We start from the raw sequence: 9,766 nt of genomic DNA on the forward strand, positions 1-9,766 counted from the left end.
AAATCTAACCTAGCCTAACCTAACCTAAACTAACCTCACGAAACACAATTAAACTGATTGTGTTGTCCCCTTGTGTTTGCGGTACCGTTCCATTTCGCTTCGGCTTAACCTACATAGAGGCTTAACCTATCCTAACATAACAAAACCTATAAACCTATAAATCAATTTGATTACGATAAGAAGCAAGATAAAATGTAAACACGAAAGATAGTATAAATATATCCCTTAAGTCTAAGAAAAGCAGAGCGAAACAATTTTTGAATAAAACTCTTATTCATTTGCATGTTTAAGTTACAGTTCTACATTTTAATTGATACAAACATTGTCAGGTTACTTGAAATGGGGTCAATTCTACTTGGTAGTTCTAAGTTTCTTTAAATGAGTAATGTGCGTCTAAATTTTTAACCACCTGTAGCACAATGAAATGAATTTTATTGTATTACAACGGGAACAATTAAGTTAAGTTATGTTGCGTTAAGCAAAATTTCGTTAGGTTCTGTTAAATTAAATTCATTTGTAGGTTAAGATCGAGTTAACCTATTAAATATAGCACAAATTTAAGACTGAGAACCGTACGCTTACATAGCTACATGTGTGGTTGAATTTCATTCGGCTAGGTTAGGTTAGGTCAGGTTTTGCTTGGTTAGGATAAATTAAAACTCTATGTAGGTTAAGTCGAAGCTGAATGAAACCGTACCGCAAAAACAACGGGACAACACAGTGAGTTTAATTGTGTTACGTGAAGTCAAGTTAGGTTAGGTTAGGTCAGGTTTTTTTAGGTTAGGATAGGTTTGACCTCTTTGCAGGTTAAGCCCAAGCTGATTCAAACGGTACCGCAAACACAACGGGACAACACAATCCGTTTAATTGTGTTTCGTGAGGTTAGGTCAGGTTAGTCTAAGTTAGATTTTTTTCTAGGTTAGGCTCGGGTTGACCCATTCGATGTAGCACACATTTGCTACTGGGAAAATATGCTTCCAGAGCTTCACGTGTAGTTCAATAAATTTCTGTTAATTCAGGTTAGGTAAGGTCAGGTTCTGTTGGGTAAATTTATGTTAAATAAGTTGATATCAGGCAAGGTATGATCCTTCACATTTGTCGACATGTTTTTGAAGTGAAAATTTGCATCACTGGAATTATTTTCAAATTTATTTGCCTTAGTGCATGATTTTTCGGCATTTTTTGAGGTTATGGCTCAACCATGACGAGATGGGCGATTTTTGATACCGAATTTGAATGCAACGCCCCAAAATCCATAGGAATACGTGTTTCTTGTTACCAGATCCACACACTTTTTTTTGTGTGGCTGTGTTATTTATAATAATATAGATAAACTTTATATTTGCGAATTTTGGCAATACAATTTTTCTTATTTCTTCTAATTTGTGTAAATAAGAAAAAATTGTTTTCATAGCTAACATTTTTTAAGGGAAGTGGACATTTTTATAGTTATTTTTTAAACCAAAAAGATAAATTTTTCATTAAGAACAAGTAATAATTAATAAAATATATAAGTCATTAACCGAAAAAGATAAATTTGAAATTTAAAAATCGTTTCTAAGCATGGAAAAACTAATTTATAACTAAGGAGTTTAATTTTTAATTTAAAAAATGAGTTTTCAACAAAATACGTTAATTTTGAACCAAAGAGTTAAGTTTTTTCTCAAAAAGGTTCATTTTAAACAATTACTAGAATAGTTAAATTATCAGTTAAAATAACTACGAAATTTCAGCTACATACTTCGATAAAAAAAAAGGAAACAAATTAACTTTCTGACCAAAAAGAGCGATTTCCAATAAATAATAGAGGTTTAATGAAAGTAAGGAAACTTTTATTTGAAAACGCAGAAATTTTCAACAACAAAATTAATTATTAACCAAAAAGTTGATTTTACAACCAAAAACATGAATTTTCTAGCCAAGAGAAAAGCGAGTGAGTGGGTGAGAGATAAACTTATTTTTGAAAGTTTTTTTTAATGTGGTTTATCTCTTTGATTATGAATTCAACTATTTTATTAAAAATTAATTCTTTTAACAAAAATTCACATATTCCGCTTGAAAATTCAATTTCTGTAGGGAGAATTCGTTTTTTTAAGGTTGGATCAATTTAGGTGATTATTTTTTATTTTATTAAAAAACATTTACTGTCAACTAAAGAAGATGAACTTTTGACCAAAACTGGAGTTATTAAATTTTGAGTTGAAATATTAATTTTCAACAAAGCGTTTGAATTTTTAACAAAAGTGATGAATTTTAAACCATAATGAGTTGGTTTTCTAGACAAAATTTTAATTATCAGCGAAATATTTTAATTTTCAGATACGAAAATGAATGTTAATTTTCAATAACAAATATGTTACAAAATAATAGAATCCTCAAACAAAATGGACTAAGTTTCAACCAAATATTTTAATTTCTACTTAAAAAATGTATGAAAAAAACGGATTAGTTGAATTATTAGCTCAAAAACTAATTCTCAAAAACACGATTCTTAATCAAATAGTTCACTTTTTAACCAAAAAAATTATTTTATAACAAAAGAGATCATTTTTAACCAAGATGATAAATTTGCACCAAAAGGCAAATTTTCAAGAAAATAGTTCATTTTTTAACAAACAAAAAATTAATTTTAGTCAGAAAGCGACTTTTGCATCCAAAAAGGTTGAGTTTTTGTCCGGAAAATATAAATTTTCATCTACAAAAAAAGGAATTATTCATCAAAACATTGAATTTGAAACCAAAAATATGAATTATCTGTTCAAAAAGATAAATTTTCCACAAAATACATGAAATTTTAACTAAAAAAGATAAATCAAATCAAAATGGAATAGTGAGGTTTTTATTTAAAATGATAATTTCTTATTAAAACAGTTTTTTTAAACAACTTGGTTAAATTTCCAACAAAAAAATAAAGTTCTAATCATTAAAATAAATTTTTAACTAAGAAGATTAATTTTCTACTCAATAAGACAAACTTTCAACAAAATACATAAAATTTCAATTAAAAAGGTAAATTTTCAACTTTAAATAGAATAGTGGAATTTTTAATTTTCAAAATTAACTTTTAACCAAATGAAACCAAATTTATTTACAGTCAATATGGTAGGGAATACAACTATCCATCAACCTCGCAACCCCCCTCGCAAGAAAATGCCGCTTCCAACGAGTAAGTACTAATAATTTGAATATTTGACAAAAATTTTTTATTTTGATTATTTTATTTTATTTTTCTGTCGAAAACTATATTCCATTGAAGAATGAAGGTAATATTTACAGGGTTGCTACAAAATCTCAATTTCAAAATTCCCTAAACGTTTTTAACTTTTTTCTCACCCAGCCACACAAAGAAAATCTCTTTCCGGGTCTTGAAGTCAGACCACGTTTACTATTCGTTTTTCGGGTCGCTGAAACCGAATCCTAGGTCCGAAAGACCTTAGCACATCAGAGTTCTGACATAACCTCAAAAACCTCATACAATTTTTTTTGGTGTCCGGGGTAAGACGATTTTTATAAGATACATATTTTTTTTTTGGAGTCGCTGAATCCGAATCCGAGATGCAAAAAAGCCCAGCACGTCAGGTTTCTGACATAACCTCATAAAATTTTGTGTTCGAGTCTGGACGTCAGTTGATGTTTACTATATGTTTTTGGGGTCTCTAAATCCGAATCCGTAATCTAAAAATTGCAGCATGTCAGGGTTTTGATTTCCATTTTATTCATTTAATTGTCATTTTTTCTAGTTGTTAAGAATTCTACATACCATTATTCATATTGTAGATGAAGCGCTTGTAAGTTTTTCTTCTATCTTGCTTTCGTCGTCTCGTGGAAAAGTAAGGGATGGTTTAAAAAGGGTTTTCTGTTTCACTCTACCAATCGCAGGCGCAGGGTTGCAAAGTTGCTGTCCGTGGAAAGAGTCCTTTTCTCCAATTGATATTAGAGCTCTTCTTTATTTAGATTTTAAACCCAGGAAGTCAATTGCTTATTCCCATCCATATCTACGACGAGTCGCGAAAGGGCTCTCAGTTTATAGAAGGGGGTGAGGGGCACTTAATTGTGTATGATCGGCAAACGTAATCAACGAAAGAAACGATAATAATTGGAAACGGATAAACGAAAATACACTTTTGCAAAACGAAATCCAGATAAGCAATAAGCAATAAGAGACAAGATAATGAGAAATCGTTAATCAATGTAAACACAGCTACAAGGCACAATAATAGAACACTCAATAATACGACGGGTGTTCAAAAAGTAAGTTTCCTAATCTTCCGTTTTGCCCCAGCGCCATCTAGTGAGCTGGGACCAAACATAGTTTTAGTTTAGGATATACCGATGAGAGCTTAATGGCAACGAAATTCACATTGAATTAGTGCATATTTATGTTGACAAATACATGAGTGTGCGAATGGTGCGTCGGTGGCGTACGCATTTTCTCGAGGAACCCGGAGAAGTTCATGATGAGCAGCGTGCAGGCAGGCCAAAAACCGCCATTATAGGTGACGCAGTCGCAACAGTAGAAAAAATCATTTTGGCGGATAGGCGCTTTACAATTGACAGAATTTTGGACTCAATTCTTCCTGAAATCGATATTTGTCAGCGTGAATTTCATAGCCATTAAACCCTTTTGCAGTTAAAAAGCGAATAACTGCACGGACCTCACAAGTGGACACGTTTTTCACAAGTAGCTCCATGATTTCCGAGCCGGTACTGATGAAAAAATTTTTTTCGGCAGCTAAGACCGGTTCCGCTCTTATCGGCAGACTAGGGAAACTTACTTTTTGAACACCCCTCGTAATTATCCTCACAATGTACAATCGAGATGCAATGTAAACAAGTTCATATAAACAATCTACAGTGCCCACCATAAAATTAACTGCTGAGATGTTTATTTATATTTCAAATTTGTGGCGACAAGAGCGTTAGTCATATACATGGGGACCTGACTTGAGATAATCATTTAACGAAATCCGATATGGAGGTATATTCGAAATTTAAGATTAAAGGAATGAGCTTTGTAATAAATAAGAGACCGTTTTTAATTTTTGAGCCCCACCTTGGGGGCCAAATTGTAACGCTACTTTTTCAAATAAAAAGAATGTTAAATTTGACGGTCTTTCAGTAGCGCACTGGGCACCCTAAGTAGAGAATTAAAACTGTATGAGAGATGATTTTTCCGATTGTTTCTGAAAAAAAAACAATTTGATACAAACAAATCAGATTATTGGAGGCCAGTCTTTGCTTGGGAAAAAGGTCAACCAATTCAACCAAAGCGAGTGAGAACCGATAAAGGAAAACGAAATCTATATTCAAAACGGAAAAGAAAAACATCAGTGAACGCTAAGCGTTTCAGGCTAAACGATAAAGGGGGCGGGGGGGCTTACTGACTTCGATTAAAAGGGTAAACCTTAAGTTGAAATACGAAATAATTAAAAAGATAAAGACAAGTATATAAGAAAATCTCTACAATAACAATAACAACAAAATTAGATAACAAAAGGTAAAAGATTTCAAACTAAGAGAAAGCTAAACCAGAAATAGTAAAAGATAACATTAAGATGGACAAAACTTATAGCTCAGCCTGAGCGTAAAAATGGTAGAGGGGAGGGTAGCGTAATTACAAAACTCATATTTTTTATAAAATAATCAGAGGTGGCTTATTCATAATTTTATAAAAGTCAATAAAATAAAGTAACAAGAAAGTTATACATGGATATAAAAAGACCACAAGAAACATATTTATAGTGGAAGCATAGTTATAACAAAAACAAAAAAAAGAAAATAGTCTCGGCAATATAAAATGACAACGTTAGGGTGCGAAACATGACTTAATTTAAAAAAAGGCATCAAAGTTAAACAACATCACGGGTTAGAATCAATAACAAAAATATACAATAATAGTATTCGATAATATTCACATTTCAAAGGTAGCTCGGCATTAAAAATGACCGAGAAAACTATAGTGATTTTGGGAAATTTTGAAACTAAAAAGGGAGATAGAGAACAAAAAAAGGGTCGAGAAATCTGTAATAATTTTTAGGCTATTTCAGCATAAAGAGAGTATGAAGAAGATAAAAGGGTCGATAAAACTTTGATAACTTTGGGGTATTTTGGTTCAAATTGGGTATAAAGAGGATAATGAGTCCGATAAAACATTAATAACTTTAGGGTATTTCGGTATATAAAAAATGGTATAAAGAAGATGAAGCGATCGAGAAAACTTGAACAAAACTGAGGTCGGATTCGGATTCAGCGCAGCAAAAACCTTCGGGTATACTAGGTCTGGTCTCTGGTTCCGGACCTTTGTCAAATTTTGTCGGCCTGTGTAATTTTTGGTTATTTCGGTAAAAAAAGGGAAGTATATATAACATATAAGGGTTGAGAAAGCTTGAATAAATTTCGGGTATTTCGTTACTAAAAAGGGTGTAGATAACATAAAAGGATCGGAAGCTTGATAAACTTCAAGGTGTTTCGGTAACAAAAGGGGTATATAGAAGATAAAAAGCTCGATGAAACATTATCATAATTTAGAACATTTCAGCATTGAAAACAAAAAAGGTAACGAAAAATAAGGAGGGCTCCGTAATGCTTTATGATAATTTCAGGGCATTCAAGTATTTTAAAAAACGGTATTGAAAAACAAGAAGGGATTGATAACACTTTATCACAATTTCAAGGCGTTCAAGTATTAAAAAAAAGGTATCGAAAAATAAAAAGGGATCGGTAACACTTTATAACAATTGCAAGGTATTTAATCATTTGAGAAAAGGTGTCGAAAAATAAAAAGGGATCGGTAACACTGTATAACACTTTTTTGGCTATTTCGTCACTTTAGAATACTTTTAAGAGAATTGGACACTCCACACAGAAATGGGGTATTCAAGATATGGAGTGGTCGATAACGCAAAATATCACAAGGCCAGAAATGGGGGGAGGAGGGATCGAGAACATATAACTACAAAATATAATTAGGTCATGAAAATTATGGGGCCCGATAGCATCTTAAAACAGCACTTGACTTTCGACGAAAATTAATGCTCTTATAGGATATAAAAAAGGACGTACATGAAACGGGAGACATCACACAATTAGGGAGAAAAGCCTGATGCGCACAACTTAATTTCCGTAATTTGCGCGATCGAGAGAAAGACAGCTGACAAGATCGGCCTCCTATTCGTCCATCCTATCATCCCGTCCTTCCTTCGTTTGTCCTTCATCAGCTGCTGTTGAGGCATGGAGAGATTCCGAACTGCTTTCTTTGAGAGGGAGTAAGAAGCGAAAGTCGTTCTCTCGATGCCAGGGTCGGCTGTATTCCGGTGCTGAGGTGGAGGATCAGAAGCCCCTTATCCATATCACGGATGCGAAGTGGGCTTGCCGAAGCTCCCGATTGACGTGCCTTGGATCTCAGACGACCAAAAGAAATGCTCAATTCTATCCTTTATGAATAAAATCAGCCATTCTATTCCGGATGTCAGACGGATTAGGGATAAAAGATATCCGGAAGTTATGTGGGGACTTGACACGTGAAGATCTCGAGGGGCCGTTCACTGTAGGAATCGGTGACTCTCCTCACTTAGAATCGATTCAGAATCAATAGCTCGTCAACAGATTTTTCAGAAATATGTGGTAATCAGCTTGATTCGTTGGAATCTTAGAGATTGATTCTGAAAGTTTGAAATATGCGTTTATCAAAAAGATTCAGAAGAAACACCAGGAATCAGTCAGAATTTCCAAGGATCACTCGAAAGCGCTACGATTCCGTGCACACTCGAGCGAATCATTTTGAGTTAGCATGGGATGAACGTGTTAAAAAAAGTTAAATAATAAAAGTGTTGAATATAGTTGATACGTTTTTAATCAGACCTTTATATTTGTTTACCTACTAAGTTAAATGGAAAGGGTACAAATTTCTTTTTGTATTGTATAAATCTTCCAAACTGCATTTTAAAAATTGTTCATAATTTATATCATAAAATGGTTTCATAATTGAAAAAGTGAACAAATGAACTTAAAAGTTGAAAAAAAATTAAATTTATACGGTCACAAAATAAATTCACTGTCTTTTCCTCCTTTCTCTAGTCTCAAAAAAAAATCGGATCGTGGAATCGGCTCGCGGTATACATCACGTATCGCTAATGAAGACGGCCCTCTAAACCTTCGCTTTGGAGAGTAAATATGGTTTATGAGTTAGATTGATTTTTTATAATATACGGCTGAAGTCAAAACGGTGAAGCGTTGCATATCTTAGATTACGCGGTATTTTTAAGGTTACGTCAAAATTCTTCTGGGCTGGAATTTTTTAGACTAAGGATTCGGATTCAGCGACCCCGAAAATCTATTGAACATCGTCTGACCTCCGGACTCTACAAAACACAAAAATATTTAAGATTTCTTGAGGTTATATCAGAACCGTAACATGCTAGGCTTTTCTTAACCTCGGATTCGGATTCAGCGACCCCAAAAACATACCTTAAACATGGTTTGACCTCCAGACTCGAAACAGTTTTTTTTTTGGCTGAGTAATTATTTAAAATTAATTTTCAACCAAATTAAACCTAATTTATTTTCAGCGAAATAGACCTTTATTTGAAAAAAATAAATTTTAAATAACAAAATAGTTTGAATTTTTAATCAAGAAATTAATTTTGTATAACAAATATTTTTAAAACGAGAAGACTAATCTTTTATCAAAAAAGATCACATCTACAACAAAATAAAAAAATTTTATTAAAAATTGGTTAAATATGCATAGAAAAAAAAGATTATCAATAAAAAATTAAATACTCAAATTTTCAGTAAAAATAAAAGTAATATTTTATCAGGAAACAGAATATCTCGTCGTCCCGAAATTCGGGATGAACAGTACATCCTCTCTCAAAATTCTTTCAATTTTTGGAAAGACTAAATACAACTGTATTTTGAACAAAAATTGAGCATTTCAATTTTGGGTTAAAATAATTAATTTTCCATGATAAGCCAAGGTTTTAAAAAAATTTCTACATTTTCCACCCAAAAGAGAAATTTTCAAACAAGTTGAATTTTCTACTTCGAGTCGAGTCGTGGCAACTCGATTTTTTTCGTGTAGAGTCGAGAATGTGCTCGAAATGTTGAGTTCTCAAAATTTTCGAGCTTATCGAACGTTTCGAGAACTCGAACAGCTTAAATTACTCGAAAGTTTTGGATTTGTGCAAGTTTCGAGTTTTCAAAGACATTCGAGTACTCGAAAGTTTCGAGCAGCTCGAAAGTTCTGGGGCCTGGAAGCTCTTGAAATTAATAAGAATTTCTTAAACACTCGATATTAAGGGGTTTTTCAATTGCTAATAGTGATTTTAAAATCAAAAGTAACAATTCACGATTGTTCATCTAAAGTGATGACTAAACTTTTGAAAATTTCAATTAATTGAAGAATGAAAAATGTAATAAACTGGCGGGATTCCATGACTCAGCATACAAGATGTTTTTTTTGGACTCTTGATGATAAATTTACAGTCGGAATTAAAATTATAGAACTTTTTTCTCCGAAATTGCGACCAAATTGAAAAAAAATGTATTCGGGTCGGAACCTTTTAGTTTCGTTCCAATAATAAGGAATTCTGAAGGGGTTTAGGTTAAAATCGAAAAGTCAAATTTTCTAAAGGGTTCAGTCTGAATCGAACCCTTTGAATAATACGAGGGTGAATCAAATATTAACCGGAATTCTTTTTTAATATTTATTTATTTATAAAACAATACAAAAATATTATTGATTATTTTTCTACATAGTCTCCTT

This window comes from Belonocnema kinseyi, chromosome 7 (genome assembly GCF_010883055.1).
Source record: "Belonocnema kinseyi isolate 2016_QV_RU_SX_M_011 chromosome 7, B_treatae_v1, whole genome shotgun sequence".
Classification (NCBI taxonomy): Eukaryota; Metazoa; Arthropoda; class Insecta; order Hymenoptera; family Cynipidae; genus Belonocnema; species Belonocnema kinseyi.